At 40.7% G+C, this 19,340-nt stretch overlaps 1 protein-coding gene across 1 annotated transcript in view; it reads left to right on the top strand.

The window, feature by feature from the left end:
• The first annotated feature begins 542 nt into the window (after positions 1–542).
• The window catches only part of CCSER1 (coiled-coil serine rich protein 1), a 383,892-nt gene continuing 365,094 nt past the window's right edge, over positions 543–19,340 (top strand). The window contains exon 1 of the mRNA XM_083861973.1: positions 543–571. The gene's annotated coding sequence lies outside the window, so the exon portion shown is untranslated. The remainder of the gene's footprint in view (positions 572–19,340) is intronic.

Raw genomic sequence — 19,340 nt, 5'->3', positions numbered from 1 at the left:
TGAAATCAGAGGGCTCCGCCGCGCTTCGGGAAAGGGGAAAACACGTCCGTATCCCTGAGCAGATGGTGAGTGTAAACACAGCGGCGCGGGGCTGAGGAAACTCGGACTTTCTCCCCTCCGCGGCTCGCCTTTTGCCCGGGGAGAACGGGGGAGCTGCTCCGCCCGGGGGCACGGGGAGAGGCACGGGAAAGCGCACACACACAGCGGGCACACACACATATACACACCGGCACAGGCACCGCTGCCCATCCCCTGGGCACACGGGCCCGAGGCCGCCCCGCACCGGCCCCGCTCCAAGCGCCGCCCCGGCCCGCCCCGCATCCCTCCCTCCTCCGCTGCCGCCCTCCTCCTCCGCGCACACACACACACACACAGACACACACACCGGCCGCAACATGCCGGGCGAGCGGGCGGGCTGACAGACCGGGGCACGGCCGCTCCGCACGGATTATTCTCCCCCTGACGCGGCGGCGAACCGGCGGCGCAGCGGGGCGGGGGCGGCTCCGGGCCGCGCTGCCAGCAGGGTCCCGGCCCCCAGCGCCGAGCGCCTCGGGCTGGAGGAGCCCGGCAGGTAACGCGTCCCTGTGCGGGCGGTGTCAGAGCCGGGCAGGGCAGAGCCGGGCCAGGCCGCGGTGTGAGGGACTCACCGGTGCCGCGGGATCCGGCGGGTGTCGCCCCGGGGCGCGGGCGGCCCCCCTGCCTCGGCCTCGCCTGCCTCACCCGCGGGGCGGCGGCCGCCGGGCGCCCTCACTGCCTGGACCCGCGGGGCGGCGGTGGCTGTGGCGGCGGAGGAGGGAGGATCGGGGCTGCCGCAGCTCCGCGCTGATCCCCCCCCGCCCCGGCGGCCGCGCTGAGCCGGGAGCGCCGCGGGTCTGCGGGGACAGCGGCACCGGCGGCTTTGTGGCGGGGCGGCCGCAGGTGTCACCCGGAGCCGGCCCGGCCCGGGGCACAGGCGGGGCCGCGGTGTCACCGGGGTGTCACCGGGGGGGCCTGGGGGCATCGCGGGCCCGTCGGGCTCGGCCTGCGGGGGCACGGAGCGGCAGAACCTCCCTGGCCCTCGCTCCGGCCTCGCTGCTGCAGGTTTTTTCCTGATCTCATCCTTTTTTTGTTTATTTTTTGGCGTTTCTTCTTTCTATCTCTCCCCCTTTTTCTCCGCGCGTGTGTCTGTGTGTTAGGCAGTCTGCGATTGACCTGTGAAATGGACAAGAAGTGGTTTCAGAAATGGGAATGGGTAGGGCCCGGCCACTGGCGGTCACACATGACCCTTGCCTTGGATTTGGAGGCAGGAGCTGGAGGATGCTGCCTGTGCTTTCCAAAATCGCATGGCAAGCTGAAAAAGTGGAGCAGATGGTGATGGTAGCGCTTATTATGGAAGCGGTTCGTGGGAATCCTTTATTTCGTCTAGATAGTTTTTGCGTTGCTTTTCCTAGCTAAAGGGGTTGTCTTTGACTTTCGGCTGTAAGTTGTCCTGCAAAGGAGCGGGGTTATTTTGCTTTTCCTTAGAGAAGGGATCCCTCCTCCCTCCCAGCTTTATGTCTCCGTCTTTCCTTTAGGATTGGCAGCGTCTTGGCATAGACAAACTGCAGCGTGCTTTATTTTCTTATTGCACACCTTTATAGTTGAATGTAACTAGAAAGGAGACTTAGAGTAGTCTCTTATCCCTCTCTGTGCCAGATATGTTTTTCTATCTAGTATATATTGCACTTGAAGTGTTAAACTCTCAGGGGGCACGGAGGTGGGGATGTGAGGCAAGGTCTACTAGTTACTTCAAACAATTCTCCTTGCTCATACTTAGGAAGGAGAGAAAGGAACATGCTGTAAAAGCAGCTGAGGAATATATAAAAGTGAAATATTAATGAACTGAAAAAGCTCGGATAGCAAAGACATTGTGCCTAATCATTCAGGGGGGTTCTTGTTCTCTTTGCAACACTTTACTGTATGTGTGCCTGTACTACAAATGCAATTGGTATAAAGTATGGTAATGTTTGTATTTAGCTGGAAGTAGTCATAGTACATTTTGGGGTTTTTTGGTATTAATGATGATCTCTGGAACAGCTTCCTTTAGCCATGATTTTTGAGGCTGCTGTAAGAAAGGGAATTATTACAGAAACAGTAAAAAATATTTCAAGAATGTTTTCTTGGAAATGTAAATGGGAAGGGCTGACTCAGACCTGGAATAACCCAGAGGAACAACTAGTCTTGGAAAGTCCTCCTAGAGACATCATGATGACGGCTGAGGTATTATTCATCTCTTGCATCCCAGAGGCCAACATCCTATAAATAGACAGCACTGTCTCAGGAGAAGGTAATAATACACAGCTGTCCAGGGTCTGCTGAAAGCAACACATAGAAGCAAGGGGTATTTTCTGCAAACTGAGGTTCCTTTCCCTCTTTGAGTCTGGAGTGCAGTAGTCCCTGTAATTTGATTTACTTCCCCAGTTTGACTTGGAAGGAAACTAAGTGCAGGAGCTTTCTGCCCTAGTTTGGTGGGGGAATTCAGTTCAGTGGGAAAGTCAGCCCACAGGTTGAAGTCATGTAACCCTGTCTCTAATCCTGGGCAGGACTTTTTGGAGTAATGGGTGGCTTGAGTCAAGCCTGCCTTCTGGGGAGCTTGGTGCAGGCCTGAGTAGGGCAGCAGATATGGGAAGCTGTACCAGAAGGATCACCTGGAACAGCACATAGGGCACATACCATGTCTAACTTAGATGAGTTAATATTTGTTTTTTAAGTCTGTTAGTAACAGAAGATGCTGAAAAAGCATCTCGTATCCTCAGGTCTATGCGTATGGTTGTGTGAGAGCATGATCTGTGCTGCATAAACTGCGTGTGGTTGGATTTCTCCTTTTTGGTTCAAACCTAATGTCACATGAGCCTTTGAAGTTGACATTGAAGAAGTTTGATTTGGCAGTGTTTTGGAGCTTTTTTTGCTAGAGTGTTTCATAAACCGAAAAAGATGTAGAGAAGTTGCTCCATTGGGAAAAATTTCCACTCTTCCATGGAAGTTCATGGAAGATACTATGGCTTTGTTGGATTAGCCCATTTGGAGTACTAGAAAGAAAAATGGTGACTATATGTTTTGTATGATGTTGGGAATTACACAGATACAACTAAGTTACTGAGAAAAAACATTTTATAAAATTAAATTCAGTTATAGTTTTTAAAAATCATAAATCTGTCTACATATTCTAGAACCATGGTGCTTTCATAGTATTTAATTTGATTTCACTGTACTTTTGGAGGCCTCCTAACAAAAGGAGGCTGCGTATTTACCTTCCCTTGGGGCAAGGGAAGAAGTGAATGTTGAACTGTGGTTTGTCTGAGGTTGAATGATACTAGTAAAGCTTTACATTCATGTGTCAGTAAACATATCAATGGAAAAGAAACCTTATGAACACTTAGTCAAATTAAATAGCTACCAGCTTGTTGTGGTGAGGAACTGAACTGTATCTTCTGTCTTGTAGAAGTTATTCTTCGTTGTAAAATTCAGTGCCTCAGGTCTTCCTCTTGAGAATAGTTTTGCTGCAATTGGAGGGGCCCATCACCAGGTGGAAGGGAGGGAAACCAAAGGAAATACATGTAATACACATACACACATAAATAATGGCAAGTAGGGGCTGGGTTTGATTATTGAAAAATTTCCTCAGGTTTTTCCCTTCAATATTGTCTTTATTTGGCATTTTTCTGTGGTGACAGTAAACTGGGTTACCTTGATAAAGTAAATATGCTTTTGTATTAGACTTTACTATTGAGTGTACTGGCTGTGTGAGATGGCATGTAAAATAACAGAACTTGCAAGTATCTAAAATGTGTATTGTCATTTGTACTGGTAAGACTTCATATATATTCCTGTGCTTTAGCAAGGGCCCGTAACTTTAGAAGTATGAAAGATTTAGCTGTATTTTACAGGCATAAGTATTAAACCTCTATAGCTCTTTGCTAGTTAAATATGTGGTTACTTTTACTTACTGCTTCTTGGCTTGTTCTCAGTGCACTAAATCATGGGGTATGTCGCTTAGATAATACAAACTCACTCCATGGCTGAAGGCTCTAGCATCACTTGTCTATTGTATGGCAGTGGAATGATAATAATAGTATAATAATAATATATAATAGTAATAGTAGTAGTAATTAATGCTTCCTATGAAGTCTGCTGCCTTTACACGAAATGTGACTGTCCTGTACAGGATAGTTGGTTTATAGTAAGGGAAAAGAAGCTACAGGCAGGTGATAAGGAAAAGTAGTAAAGTTCTAGATGTGGGAGAAGCAAGATTTTTATTAAACGTGCGCTGTTGTCTGGTTGTGTGTGTTTTGTAATTCTGCACAAAAACTAAAACCTGAAAATTAAAACCACACTGTTGAGAGAGATTACCAGATCTGAGTGATGGTTTTGTATCCAAACATTGTATGTTGCCTGTCCATGGTGCTAATGTTTTTGCCCTGATTATTGCTATGAAGGCCCACATGGGTGCTGAGGCATGGATGTGTAGTTCTTTCCTCATATATGGGGCATTGAAGCAGTGATATGTGGAAGTCACACAGCTGATCTGTGATAAAGACAGTTGAACTGGAATATGCATGCCAAGTCCCACAGTCTTATCTTAATGGATTAACTGTGTTTATATGGTTTGTTTGATAACTTGGCATAGATGTGGAAACTTCTTACAGATCCAATTACAGGATTGTGCGTAAAGTTATGCAGCATTTTCTCAATAAAGACTAATTACTGTCAGATGGTTTTTTTCAGGCTAGGCAAAAGAGCTTTTCCTGGATTTCACTGTGTTAAGTTTGAGAGAAGGCAGTTCTGCACTCGTAGAATGTAATGATGCTTTTACATTATTTAAGGAAATACCACTTAATTTTTCATAATGCTCTTGCATATCAGGAATTTGAGATCCAGCTCAGTCAGTAATGCTTCTGAGGATCACAGCTGTTTTCCAGTATGAAGAACCAGTTGTGACAGGCTGGTAGGAAGCTTTTAAAAACACTCCTTTATAAACTTTGGTAGTGCATATCATTGCTTCTGAAAGTATATTGTTTGGTTCTCGTGCATATGCAGCTCTGACTTTTTTTGCTTACTTCATGCTTGTTTTTGGGCCCCTTTACTGATCCTAGTTTGATGTGCCACCTTTATATGATCTCTTTAAACATTCTTATGAGAAAATAACAGCTCTAAGTGATGTACTGATTTTGTATGGTACAGTGGGATTTAGATTTGGGTGAGATTACAGAAGTATTCAACAAGTTTCTCATTTGTGTGTCACTTGTGGTGTAGTCCAAACCTTGTCATTTACCAAAGAAGCAATGACATCTGTTCAGATGTCACCTCCCAGTGATGTTAAACTGTCACTGTGTGCAGTGCCAGCCAGATCTCACACTGAGAGAAATACGGAGTCACACGGTACATTGAAAATGTGGTCAGAGAGAGAGATACGCTGTGCTCAGGTGGCAATGGCAGTCTCTGCCTACCCTGCTAATATCCAAATACACCAGCAGTTTGTACTTGGTGTTTTGTCCTGTGTGCTAGGTACTAATTTCAAATTCTGCAGAGTCTTCTAGCTTTAATTTACTGCAGTGCCAATTTGTGGAGCTATATTTCAGAACTAGCCTGGCTCATTTATTTGAAGTGTTTTGTTTTCATTTTTTACTAAATGACTAGCAAGGAGAGAGGAGAAGAGTGAAGTTTTACCATGTATTCTTGAAGAAGTTATGACCAGTGGCAGTATTGCTACTGATTTGAATAGGAGCCTTGGTAACTGTTTTGTCAGGTTTTATGACTTTAAAATATGGTGGCTAGATTCTTGATGACCAACTGAACATGTTGTGGCACAGAGGCAATGGAAATAGACTAACAGCCCTGCCAAGAATAGATTGCCTTTCATTTTTTTTATTAGTTGTCACCATAGTTATTACTTCATTCTGTGCAAGAATATTTATTTCATTGTTAACACTGAAGCTTTACATAAGAATGTGGTGTATATATTGGAAGAATGAAAATGCTAAGAAGCTAATTTCATTTGGAGTATTCAGAAATATTAATAAACTGCCTTGGAAAGCAAATTCTGCAATAATATATTCATGGTTTTTTTTTCTTTTGATTTTGCTGAAGGGAGGTGAGTGGGAGAAAATGGCAATAGGAAAAATGATGTGGCTTTCTCCATATTTATTTCAAGTAAAGGGATGCTGCAAGATGATGTGCATTCTTTCAGATTCATTGAGACCTCTCAAATACCTTGAATGCAGATCATGTCTTCAGCTGTGAGTTTAAGATATAAATTGTGACATGTTAAGCTTTTAATATTTCTTGATACTTAAACCAAGTATATTTAAAGTTGGGCCACCCAGCATCTGCAGGAAATGGCGTGTCCAAGTTGATATCATGTAGCATACATCAGTTTCAATTTGCAAGTGGAATGCACAAACATTGTGGTATAATGAAATCATAGGATCATTAAGGTTGGAAATGACCTCCAAGGTTGAGTCCAACCTTTTATCAAAGGCTCACTAAACCATATCACAAAGTGCCATGTCTCATTTTTGTAACACTTTCATGGACTGTGACTCCACCACTTTCCTGGGCAGACTGTTCCAGTACTTAACCACTTGTCCAGTGAAGTTCTTCCTAATATCCAGTCTAAATTTCCCTTGGTGCAACTTCAGGCTGTCTCCCTTTGTCCTACTGCCAGTTGCCTGGGAGAAGAGGCTGACCCACAGCCTTGGGGTGCCTCAGCCACAGCCTCATTTCAGGTAGTTGTGGAGAGTGATAGTGAGTCTCCCTTGAGACTCATTTTCTCCAGCCTATAGAACCCTCAGCCTCTCCTCATGGGGTTTATGTTCCAGACCCTTTATTTGTTGCATGACTACTTTGCTATTTGGAAAACAACCCAGCCAACATGTGAAGGCACACCTGCGTGTCTTCCAGAGGCAGCCTGTGAAGACATTCCAGTTGATTTCTTCTGTTAGAGGTTAATGAACTGTCAGGGATCCTGGGCTGGGAAAGCCATGGTGTCTCCTATTCTCTTCTGGTTTTGCTGTTTCTCTGTGTAAAAGTAGATGTGGTACAAGGAGAGTGATAGCAGGCTATGCTCTCTCTGTAAATACCAAAATAAAATGGTTTTGTTTTACATTAATTTAAATTTTGAATTACGTGAATATGTAGTTTTTTGTAGCTAGCTAGTACAGAAGTTATACTGTGAGTAGGACACTCAAGCATGCTAATTTGTTATGGTTTTGAACACATTTTTTCAGTATAGTGGCTGTGAGCTCGGAGGGAAATGTTGACCCCATACCTCAGTGGCAAAACTGCTACTGATTTTAATGAGGCCTTGATTATGCCCTTAAATAATATTTTAGTGTCTGTCTGTTTGCTCTGTACAACATTTATTTTTTTCAAGGACTGATTTTCAAAAGTTATCGAGCTTGTACTGTTTTGATGGTTTTTGTTACATCATTAAATTCTTAGTACTTCTAAAAACTAGGTTATAAGAATGTTTCTTACAATAAGTAAGTCCAAAAGAATAACAATTTTTTGATGTTTAAGACTGCAGATACGATTGATGTGAGTAAGTTCAGTGTCTGAAAATGAACTGCTTTGTACCTGTAGGACCTATACTGTACTAATGGTGATTATGCAAGGGGACAACACAAGGCATTTGGAGTTTTTATGAAGTCCAGCTGGAGCAGAGATTCAGAAGACCAGGGTAGTTAAAATGATTGCCTATATTTAAAATTTTCAGAAATAGATGAATAATGGGAAAGGAAGGAAGAGAAGGAAGTATATATGATTTGGGAAAACTGTTTCCAAATAATATTGGCTGGAGAGTTGGGAAAAACAGGGATATGGAGTAGCTGAGGAGGAAATAAAAGAACTATGAAGAAATCAGTTTGTCGGGTGATAAGAGCTGACACCACAAATGTCTTCTTTTTATCTGCTAATCTTTATTTTACAGCTAGAAACTCTGTGCATTTGCTGAGATGGGGAATAAAAAGACACAGAGGAGAGGTGGTGGGGAATGAAGGGAAAATCAGCAGTTCTGTTCTCTCAGCTCTCTGTCTTTGTTCTACTCAACCACTAAAAACATGGTAGAAGAAATTTAGGGATTAGTCAATATGAGCCAGAAGGTAATCTCTCTTGTCTTTAAATCCTCATCTTGGTCAATTATAGTTTTGGTGTTGGTCTGTGGCAGCATCTCAGCAAATTTCACTCCAGTCTCTAGCACTTGCTCATGGCCGTTAATAAGGTTGTAATGTACAATCGTCTGTTAATGATAGGTTTTGTTACAGATTAAACTTCTAACAGGCAGAAATTAGAACCAGAAGCTACAAGGCTGTTTTACGCTGTCAGATCTGCAGCTCTGCAGTTCTCATGTCTATTTTTAATAGTTTTGCTAGTTAGCTGTTTTTATTTAGTATTTGGCATGAGCTAAGAACATGCAAATAACCACCTTACATTGTTTAGCTGAAGGCCTAGTAACTTATGCATCTGAATCCTCTTTGTCAAGAGACGTGTATCATTTTTACCTGTGATAGTTTCAATTTCAGGGTGTTAGCAGGTGAAGAACACTAGGATGTTAATATGACTTGAATGAAGTTTTTAGCTAACCCATCCTGCGAGTTGCTTACAGGGATACATAATACTCCCAGGACACTGTGGGGATAAATTTTCTGGGGTAAATACTGCATGCACCTGTATGTGTGTGAATATATACAAAATACAAATGTTTTCAGTGAAAGAAGGTCAGCAGTGGTGGTTTCAGTAGAAAGCTACACTGTTTTTAATATGGAATGGTTCAGAAAAGAAAGGATTTCTTTCATTTATTGTTTTAGCAACAGTAAAATTGAAATTGAAGTCAACCCTGAGATATCCAAGTAGTTAATAACTGGGGGTAGGCAGAAAATAACAAAAGCAAAAAAAAAAAAAGCTGCTTATCCTGGTTTAAGGAGTTTATTTTGTTGTGGGCAAGATGCTTCTCAAAGCTGTTTATTGCAATACACATTTGATTTCTAGCCTTGATTTGAGAGTACCTTAGGATTATACTGTTTGTTGAAGAAGGTGAGCAAGAAGTTACCATTGGAAAGGGGTGTGAAAATTTTAGATTTGTCTATTTTGTCACGCTTTCATTTGAATTTTACTGACATCTTGCATTGTAAATGTTTCATTGTGATTCTGTATGCTTTGAAAATAGTTAAATGGGGGAAAACGTATGTATAAAATAAGTGATTTCCTAATCACAGTAATGATTCCTATGGTTTGCATAGGACAATGCATATGACTTCCAAAATGCTGAAGTTGAATGCCAGAGAAACTGTAAAACACTTACACAGCACTATATCTTCCGCAGCATTTTCTAAATATAGACTAAATCCTTGTCATAAAGGGTTTGTATAGTTAAAACAAAACAAGACTTGACATGACACAGAACAGCTTGAGAGAGGCATGTGAGCTATAGGTGAGGAACTGTGAGAAATTAAACAACTGTTTCAAGTGAAGGATGTTTGGAAGGACAGTGAGGATTCCCGCTCCCTTCAGCAAAAAAAAAAAAAAAAAAGGAGTTGAAACTCCTTTTGTTGCCTAGTTTTTTTATTACTAGGTTTTTAGAAACTGCTATTTCTTTCTAATTTAGATATTAAAAACAGTAACTATATGGAATCTACAGTTTGTTGGGTTTTCTTGTAATAAATAAGAAAAGAATTTAAAGCTGTTGTCAAATGTACACTTGTGGGTCTAAATCTCAGCTACTGTTACAGCACTGCTTCTTTCAGTCGAGCTCAACACACGTATTGCTTGTAGCTCCTTTTTGTATTTATTAGGCTGAGCAGTGGCTGCTGATGGCAGTGAAAGAAGGATGGTGTAGGCAGAAAATGCAATAACTTTTGATCTACAGTGCCTCTAGCACTCCTTCCTTGGTATGTTGTTGGTTCTCCTCTGCTCTTCTTCAAACTGGTTTTCTGTCTTATTAATATTAGTTAAAAATGAAGCTTGCCAACCTTTGGTAAATTATGCTACTTGGGCAAAAAATGAAAACACATTACAGAGAAAATAACTTCTCCTGATTTTCTGTGGAAACAGTACTTGCTTATCCTACTGTCCAAGGATCCTACTGCACAAGCTGCACCAGACATTTTTGAACTTCTTGGTTGCTTTCAGTAAATCAGTGTTATTTGACAAAAGATTAGAAGTCTTAAAAATTAATTCAAGTTTTATTAAGTTCTGAGAAATTGGAGGAGAGGCACTCATGTAAATCTCTGGCTGAGAGAAAGACTGCATTTTATGATCAGTATCAAAGAGTCCACCTAGGAGAGGAGTCTTATTTGTGTCCCGGCTGCTTGGAGCTTCTTAGACATGGAAATGACCCGACCACAACATGCAAATCTGTAGGTAGCTAGGCCTGTTGTTACATCTCACATTCATAATGGCATATGAGGAAAAAAGAACTGGGTGCTTTTCTTAAGTTATTTGTTTGGAGCTTGCTTTTTTTTTTTTTTTTTTTTTGCCTCCCCCTTTTTTTTTTTTTTTTTTTTTTTTCTTCTTTAATGGTCTTCATCCCTTCCCGTGGGTTATTTTATATCACCTCTTTTGAAAGTGTGGGGTGGAGCACTTATTCAGTGTTAGGCTGACGCCTGCTTGGTGAGAATTGATTTGTTTAAGCCCTTATGTTGTATCCATTTACAACACACATGAAGATTTGCTTCTCTCTCTTTTTTTTTTTTAATTATGTACCTCAAGTCCTCAAGCAAGCATATTGCAGCCATGAACCTTTTATTTAATTCAGCTTTTGACTGGAAAGATAGCACGTATTGTGGTTTTTTTAATGTTATTTTAATTGGTCGGTTCACATTGAGACTCAGCACATCTGTCAGCAGAAGCAAAGAAGGCCAGACTTCTTTTTGTTCCGTGGTGTCAGAAAAGAATGGAAAGCCCAAACAAACCTTGCTGTGCAGAAGGTGCAGTTGAATTTGTTTTGCTTTGAACTAACCTGTTCTGTCTGAAAGGACAGAAACTGCCTACTTAGTGAAGTGTGTATTGGGCTGGCTGTATTGTAATAACTGAGGGAAAGATCCCAGTTACAGATACTCAGCTGAAGGTGAGAAACCAGTAATTCATGCTCTGTTGACATTCAGCTTGTCTCTGGTACCTCTGGTTTGAGAAGATTTGTTAAAAATAGGGAAGTAGGAGAAAACTTCAGAGGCATCTGTTTTCTGAGCAATAGCAAAACACTTGGAAATTAGTCGTGAATGCAAAATCCAAATATTTGTATTCAAATAGAGTGCATTCCTACTGAAGTATTTTAAGTAGTTTGTTGCTCTAGTAGAAAATTAGCTTAGAAATAAAGCAAAGGAGTCTTTGTGTCAAGAGAGACTTAATGGAACGTTATGTTTCAGTACTTCAGTCTTCATGCTAAGATTTGGGAAGCATATTACTTTTCTGAACTGTATCTGAGCACAAATTATGGTGAAGAAATACAGAAAAAATGCTGAAGAGAGTGACTGTGGAAAACAGTGATATTGTGTAAGTGTTTAGCACAGTAACAACATCAAAATCCTCCTCATGTGTTTGTTTATTTGGAAAACAGTTTGGGCAGGGCAGTACTGTGATTATTCAAGTCATGTTTGGATATAAAATGGGCTTGGTTTGCTCTGTCAGGCAGGTGTTGCTGCGTTCCAGTAAAAAACATTTGCTGAGCTTGTCTGCAAAAAGTGCACCTGTTTATGGCAATGACAATGTCGGCTGAGGTAAACTGCTATGCAGAGTGCAACAAAATGACTGAAGGGTGAGCCATCCTTTTTTTAAGCTGGGATTCTTCCTTTGGCACTGTGATAGTTTTGCCTTTGCTCCTGTTAGTTGTGCTTCAGTCAGTGCTGGTTGAGCTTCAGTTGAGCTCTGGTTACTGTATGTGTGTGTTAAAAAGATCTTTTGTATTTTATCTATTATGTATGATGGTTATTGGGGAAAGTTATTTCATGGACTACTTTATTATCTATACAGCAGCTTGTAATACTTATGGGTTTACCAGAGGGGTTTAATGAGTCTGTGACAATAGAAACAATTACATGGGTGGTAGAAAGAATCCTTGAATGTATTATTTTTATTTCCCTGGAGTTAATCTTCACATATCAAAGTAAATTAACCAGAATATGCTGTGTGGATATCTTCTGGATTCCCAAGTCAAAAGCTATTATGAACAAAATGTGATTCTCTTTATTCCCTGTCCTACAATCCTTTCTCAAAGTATGCTCCTAGTGAAAACTATATAAGTGAACAAAGTAATTCTGCATACGTTTGTGGTATTAAGGGAAAGACAGTAGTTACTGGGATATGTACAGGTAAAATTTTTTCAGGAGATATTTTTTCTTCATGTATCTTCGGCTCCTGCCACTCTCTGTCTCCATCCAGCTGGCTGGTGTCACCCATCCTCATGCTCTTTATCCCAAGGATTGACAGTTCACAGCCTCTTGTCCGGGTTTCCACCTAGAGCTCAATCTGCATTTCAATCTGCAGCTTGCAAGCCGAGCTACCTGCACCAGGTGTATTTCTCAACACTACAATAGAGTGTCTGCATGCCTCACTTTGTCCCTTTAATGCCTTGAGGGATTGCCAGCAGAGTGGCGTTTACTGAAGAGGTCAGTAAATGATAGAAACTAAAATTGTAACCTGGCTGGAGATGAAACAGAATATATTTTGTATTTGTTTATCTCCCTAGGAGCAGATACATGCAGAGATGAATTTCAGTGTAATCCTCAAACTGTGTACTATGTTGTGCTAATCTCTGCAGCTACATCTGATTACAAAAGAAAAAAAAAAGGCTACTGGTAGGCTTTAAAAGTTTCTGCCATCTGTCCTGGTGCTTACCCTTCATTCACCTTAAGAATGTATTGTGAGAGTCTAGGCCGCCTCTTAGGCTGTTTTTTACCTTCTGTTTCTCTTTTGGACTCTGTTCAGATGGAGCAGCACGTGGGTGTTCTGTTTTACCGGAACAATGCAGGTCCTCACATCCTACACTTCAGTTGTTTAACCCAGCAGCTTTGGATTTGGGACCCTCTTTTTCCTGTGTACCTCTTCACAGTGCCTTGCAGTGGAGTTAGCACAAGGAATAGAGGAACCGTGTGCTTTCCTGCTCCTTCATCCTTGGGATTTTAGTGCTTGTGGAATGGTTCCACACTGCATACCCTTGTTAGCTGAGTGCATCTCCAGATCCCGGCCATGTAGATGACTGTACCCTTTGGGTGCACTCTGGATCAGGCTTCTCTGTCCTCATCTGACACTTCACTGTCTGCTGTTTCTGTCTACTAGGAGATCTGCCTAGACTTGAAACCACAGAAGAAGAGGTTCATGTACTTCTAGCAGGACAATAGCTTTCCTGCAGCTCCTTTCTGGTGTGCATGAGTTCGTGTAGTTGAAAAGAGTATGATTGCTTGTGATTGTGTGGAGGAACAGAGCGATGTCTTTGGGAGAGCTGAGGAGAGTGAACGATTTACAGCAATGTTGTTCATGCTGAAATACCTCATTCATCTAAATCACATTTTGTCTGTGTACTGAGTGTAATAAACACTATGTTATTAAAGCTGGTAACAACCACTATGGCTTTTGAGAAAATACTATCATTACTGAAAAGCTGGGTTAAGCTCTCCCTAAATCCAAAAGTAATTCAGGCTGCTAATGGGGTTTCAGGACTCTTCCCTAGAAAGTGCAGACCAGGCAAGTGATGGAGATCAAGAAAATAAATACAGATACCAAATTTGAGAGCTAATCCCTGTATTTTTAAACATTCAATTAATAATTCAGCAAAATATTTTAAATATTTAAAGTGTATTTAAAGCACCATTTCAGCAATTCCTGCATCTTTGGATTTTTCTTTATAATCTTTTTGGTTCATGATAGAGGTTTCCGGTATGCTGTTATTTCCACCCCTTAGGCTATAATGAAATGAAGTATTAGTTCAAGATATGAAATTGTTGATGCCACTGCTTGGGCACAGTTAGGCATGGCGACCTAAAAGATTTTAATTTTAATTGGAAAACCATTAAAATAAAGTTGGTGGCATTCAGAGAAAAGGCTGGACTTAGTTGGAGTTACTCACACAACTTGATGGGAGGGAAGAATGCTCTTACAAAAAATGTTTGAGTTTTAAAGATTTTGGCTTAAAGTATTTTTGCCTCCTCAATGTATACATTCTCTAGATCAGTTGTGGTGTGAAAAATCGTATTGGTAAGGGTTTTTTTACACTTAAAAGATATAATATTTGTTTATTGTTTGTCACTCACTGTGGCAAATAAAAGTAGCTGTAGCCAGTATACAAAAAATGAATTTAACATGCTCTTCATGTAGGGTGTGTAAACTTGACGCTTCATGCCAAAATGTGTGTTGTTGGTTAATAATACCCTGTGTGTTCTGAAGGGGATGGAGGACGAGTTGAAGTGAAGTCCAGTGAATGTTACCAAGTATGCAGAAATTCTGGCATAAAAATGGTAGGAAGAATGTCTTGGGAGTGTCGGTATCTTATATTCTTCCTGAGGATAAGATTTTGCATATGCACGAGATGAGTGCGTGGCCTGGCTGCATTGTAAGAATGGCTGCACCAGATCCAGGTTCTGCCTTCCCAACACATCCTCAAAAACATTTAAAATTGAAGAAATTATGAACTGAAAGTCTCCATGAGAGCTGGTTATGTCTGCAGTGCCCAAGGTAATGCAAATTGCATGAGCTGACAATCTTATTCTATGAGCTCAGGGAATGCTGCTGATCTTTTTTGTTTTTTGAACTTTGATAATCCACTGTCCCATGTGGCTAAACAAGGGAGAGAGATCTTGTTTTCTACGTATCTAATGATGGCAGCAATTTCTTGGCAGCTGAATTAATTTCAGATTCTGTAACATGACTTCAGATTAACATTAGTTTTCTCATAGCTAATGGTATTTTAGCCTCTCAACTCTATTCACAGGAAGAAAAAAATCCTCTCTCCAGAGGTATTGGTGTTTTACATCTGATCTCCCCTACTTTTTTATATAGCAGTTTGACCCTTTAATAGATACATTATGGTATGAAAAGTGCCATGGTCATGACTAGCATCACATCTTTTAAAAAATTAGTTCTTTGAGATTCTACATGAACAAAAAGGGTGTTGGTGTATACATCATAAGAGGAATTCAATTTCAGAGTGATCTGTGCTGCATGATAAGATGAACTGACTTGTACAGGGTTCATTTTAATAAGCTAAATGAAACATTGAATGAATAGCAAGCAAATATTTAGGTCACTCTTAAACTACATTAGAAAAACAGTGACTCACTGAAGTCGGGGGTCACCAATCCGCTTGTCATACGGGGGATGAGGCTACAGTGTGAAGGGGTACTGCTGAGCAGAAATAAAGGAGCTGTTTTTTGTGCTCTGTGTTTTGTTAGTGAGGCTTGCTGGAACAAGTCAGTTTGGTGTCTTACGTTGAAAGATAGGATGTCCTTTCATGGAGGGTTTAACGAAAATGAGGGAAGCTTATTCAAAAATCAGAAATCAGAAAATGTTTTACCCTGAGGGGTTAAAAAAGGTCTGCTTGTTTGATTTCACAGGAGAAAAAAAAAAAGAAATTGATGAATATAAATATTCAAGTGCAAGTGCAGGTGAGAGGAAGGCTCTTGAAATAGAATGGTGCTTAGTAGTTGGAAATACAAAAAGTGCTTCTAAAAAATTTGGAATCTGAATATGAAAGAACTAATTTATGTAGACTGTTATATAGGAGGTTGGAAGCAGTGCTCATTTTGGTTACTCTGTCACTAAAATCTGGGAATAATGGAGCTATTCCTGGTATGCACACAATCACATGGTAATTTTTTTTAAGACTGCAATGGATAGATTAAAAAAGTAATTATTTTAGGAGAGCACAGGCATTTTCTGTTTAAAATATTTAAAAAATGGAAGTAGTTTTCACTGTATACGTGCTGATTACTCTGCTAATTTATTTTTTTTTTTACAGCTTAGAATAGGGAAGCGATCTAGCCTCTTCCATCTTCATGTTCTTACACATGAGGACAGACTTAATAGAAAAGTTGATGGAGAGAGGTTAATTAATTTAATTGGTTTCCATGGGACTTATAAAAATAAATATGGATACAGCTCATTTTCGCATAGAAGGCTGGTTTCTATAAACCTAATAGAGTGAGTTAAATTTGGCTTAAAATCTGTTTGGAGAAACTTACTATGATGTGGCCTAAGGGATAGGATGGCTTGTATTTTTGGGGTAAAGAGGGATCCAGGACCTGAAAAGTGCTTTCCTCCATCTTTGGTAGCAAATGTCATCCCCCAGACCACTGGGGAAGTGGCACCTGTGTCGTGTGCCAGACTGCTCGAGTGGAGGTGTTCAGCTGCTCTGTGTGCCATCACTGAGCAGCTGTTCTGCCTCCCCTGCAAGGTGACAGGCCAGATGGAAGTGTCTCCTGTGCCGGATGGAGCCCACCGGCTATCCTCTGGATGGCCCACATGGCTGGCCAGTGCTCATGGTGGCTGCTCCTGCTGGCGTGAGTGGGTTTTCTAAAAGCTTGCAGTGCTGTTGGGTGTGAGTATGCTTAAAAGCCTTGCTTTGCTGAGAATACTGAGTGAAAAAAATCAGGCATCTTTGTAACTGAGGAACTGACTGATTATAGATTTTTCTAACCAGAAGCTTGGGTTTCTTCTTCCCCACTCATGACTGCAACTTCTTTCCATGTTTTCTGCTGGATTTTTGCCTTTTACGTCTGTGAATGCATGCAGTTAGTCCCTATCCCACATTAGCATTCTGTGCTGGGAGGAGCCCTCAGAGACCATGGCTTAGCTCTGCTTAGGCTTTGCTGTACAAGCCTGTTGTTAGACAAAGCTTCACATTGAATTCACATTTTCATTATGAAAATGTGCATCTAATTGGTTCTTTCAGCTAACTGAAATGAAAGATGGGTGGCATCTGTTTAAGAAGTCCATTATCATCTGGAGATTAAAGAGGGAAATATTTATACTTGGCTGTATCTTAGTGTATTGATTCTGTGTTTCTGTAGGGGGGTCCAGTGCTGACCTGGAGTTTTATAAGAAACTTCATGCAGTCAGTACATATCTTGAAATTGTTATGAACATGTGACCATATTGATATTTCTTGGGCTCTAGTGGATATCTAAATACAGTACCCATAAATTTGAACCTAGAGAAAATGAAAGTGTACATTATTAGCCTTTTATCTGAGCTGTCCCATACACACCCCCTAATTTAACCAGATCTCTCTCATTCATTTCCACCGTGATTCTCTGTGGTTTTAGGAACTTAGCATGTGATATTTTTTCTTTATTTATTTCTTCATACTTGAAAAGAAATCTTTGTGCTGAGAGTTATAGTCAAACATATTGACATAAACTGAAGAAGTATGTAGGTACTTGACCGTATATTGTCCTCAGCTTTGCTGCAGCTGGGTATTTCAGAAGCTTGCCATGGAAGCATTTCATGGGGTAGAGTGTATGGAGGGCTTCTGGCATTATTGTTGGCAGACTATGGACTTCTGATGTTCGTGTGTATAAGCAAAGACATAATGCTTTCTTTATATAGGTATTGTGTGTTTGTGTGGGTGAATATTGTGTATATATATATGTATATGAGAGCTGATTTTATGCTACTCTTCTGCCACGTAAGTGTAGTAAGGTATAATTAGACAAGCTATCATTAAACTACTACTGAGTTATGTAGTTTAGGATTATACATTAATTCATTTTGGATTGAGGCCATTTCTCTCATGTGGTTTCTATGTCTGTGATTTCTTTTTCTTCAAAATACAATTAAAGACTCAGCAGACATATACAGCTAATGACATAAAGAGAAATTAAATGTTTTAATGACTTGAAGTGTAAAGCACCATCCATTAATTTCTTTATTAAAATATTATTTAATACTTAATCTGTGCTCATGAAGTATGACAAAGATGAAACCACAAAATACAGCATCTGTGTCGAAGCTGAGCCTGAGATATTTAGGATATTGTAAGTAAAGGGTATATTTAAAGGCTGCCCTTTGTGCATCAGCTAAAACTGCTGTTATGCCTTGTAATAGCAGGAGGCCATAATGGGAACACTAGTTTCTGGCTGAGTGGTTGCTGGTAATTGTTTTGGTGACTGAGGGATTTTGGTGGGGCTTCCCTGCTCCAAGGACTGTCCTTATATCTGCCCTGTCAGCTGTGGTGGATAAAATCCCAGTCTGGTTTGAATCATCCTCTTCAGTACCATAGATCATGTTATAGCAAAAGAGGAATTCTCAGGACATTGGTGGTGCCTTGTGAAAGAAATGGAAATGTGCCCTTATGGAAAAGTGTGGACAATGAGTGATACAGCTAGAGAGGGACAGCATTAAAGGGCCTGTGAAGAGGAAATGGAGAAATTTGGCCTCAAGGGAAGAGAGATGTTTTGGGTGTACGTGTACAGATTTTGTGATAGGAGCTTGATATTGTCTTTAGGGGGTAGCAATTGAACTTCTGACCTTGAATGATGCTCCTTTTGCCTCATCACAGCTGGACAGCTGTTGATCTTTGGAATTAACCGTTCAGCTGAGCACCAGCAGAGGCTTTCAGAGAAAAGGCAGTATCAAATGGAAGGCTGGCAATGAGTGTTGCTTCCCCTCTCTTTTTAGCAGGAAAAAATTCTGAACAAACACAACTCACCCAATGTTTGTGCATATATGCTGTGCAAAATGTACATATTTACATAAGCTTCAATTCTTTTGCATGCATGATTTCTATGATAAAGGTATTTATTACTGCCTGGTGAAAACTGTATGTTCAGTTTGAATAAATGTTTTTGTCAGGATTTCTGCAGTAGTAATCTTAGAAATGTTTTTTTTTGTAAATTTACTTTTCTCTGTGAACTGTGGTTTAGTTAAAGGTGTCTTAAAACCTAAGAAAAAATACCTGTTCTGCTATTAGAATAAATAATGCTTTATTAAGACAAAAGAGTGTATATTTCTCAGCTACTTAAAAGCTTTCCCTTCTTCTTAACATAGCAATAACTTTTTTAGTGCTTACACAGTGCTTGACTTTTCCAGAAACACTTTACAAATATTAATTAATTGTTTTCCTGGGTTGGAAAAGCTTCACTGTGCAGACATGTGGGTGTGAGCAGCTGGGCACAGCCAGGCCAGCAGAGCAGTGTGTTTTGCTACACCTCATTATTTCCCGTTGTAAAGATGATTGTCAAAGGTGCCAGCCACCTTTCATTGTCCTTCCCTATTGATAGCTCTTATCTGGAGGAGTCCACCCTGTAATTCTTAATGAATCTCTCCTCTGAGAATACACCATGAAGTCTTGCCTCATATATAATTTTAGGCCCACTAAGATTTTCACTGGAAAACAA

This window comes from Zosterops lateralis, assembly GCF_965231275.1.
Source record: "Zosterops lateralis genome assembly, chromosome: 5".
NCBI classification, from domain to species: Eukaryota; Metazoa; Chordata; class Aves; order Passeriformes; family Zosteropidae; genus Zosterops; species Zosterops lateralis.
This window is presented reverse-complemented; position numbering and strand designations above follow the sequence as displayed.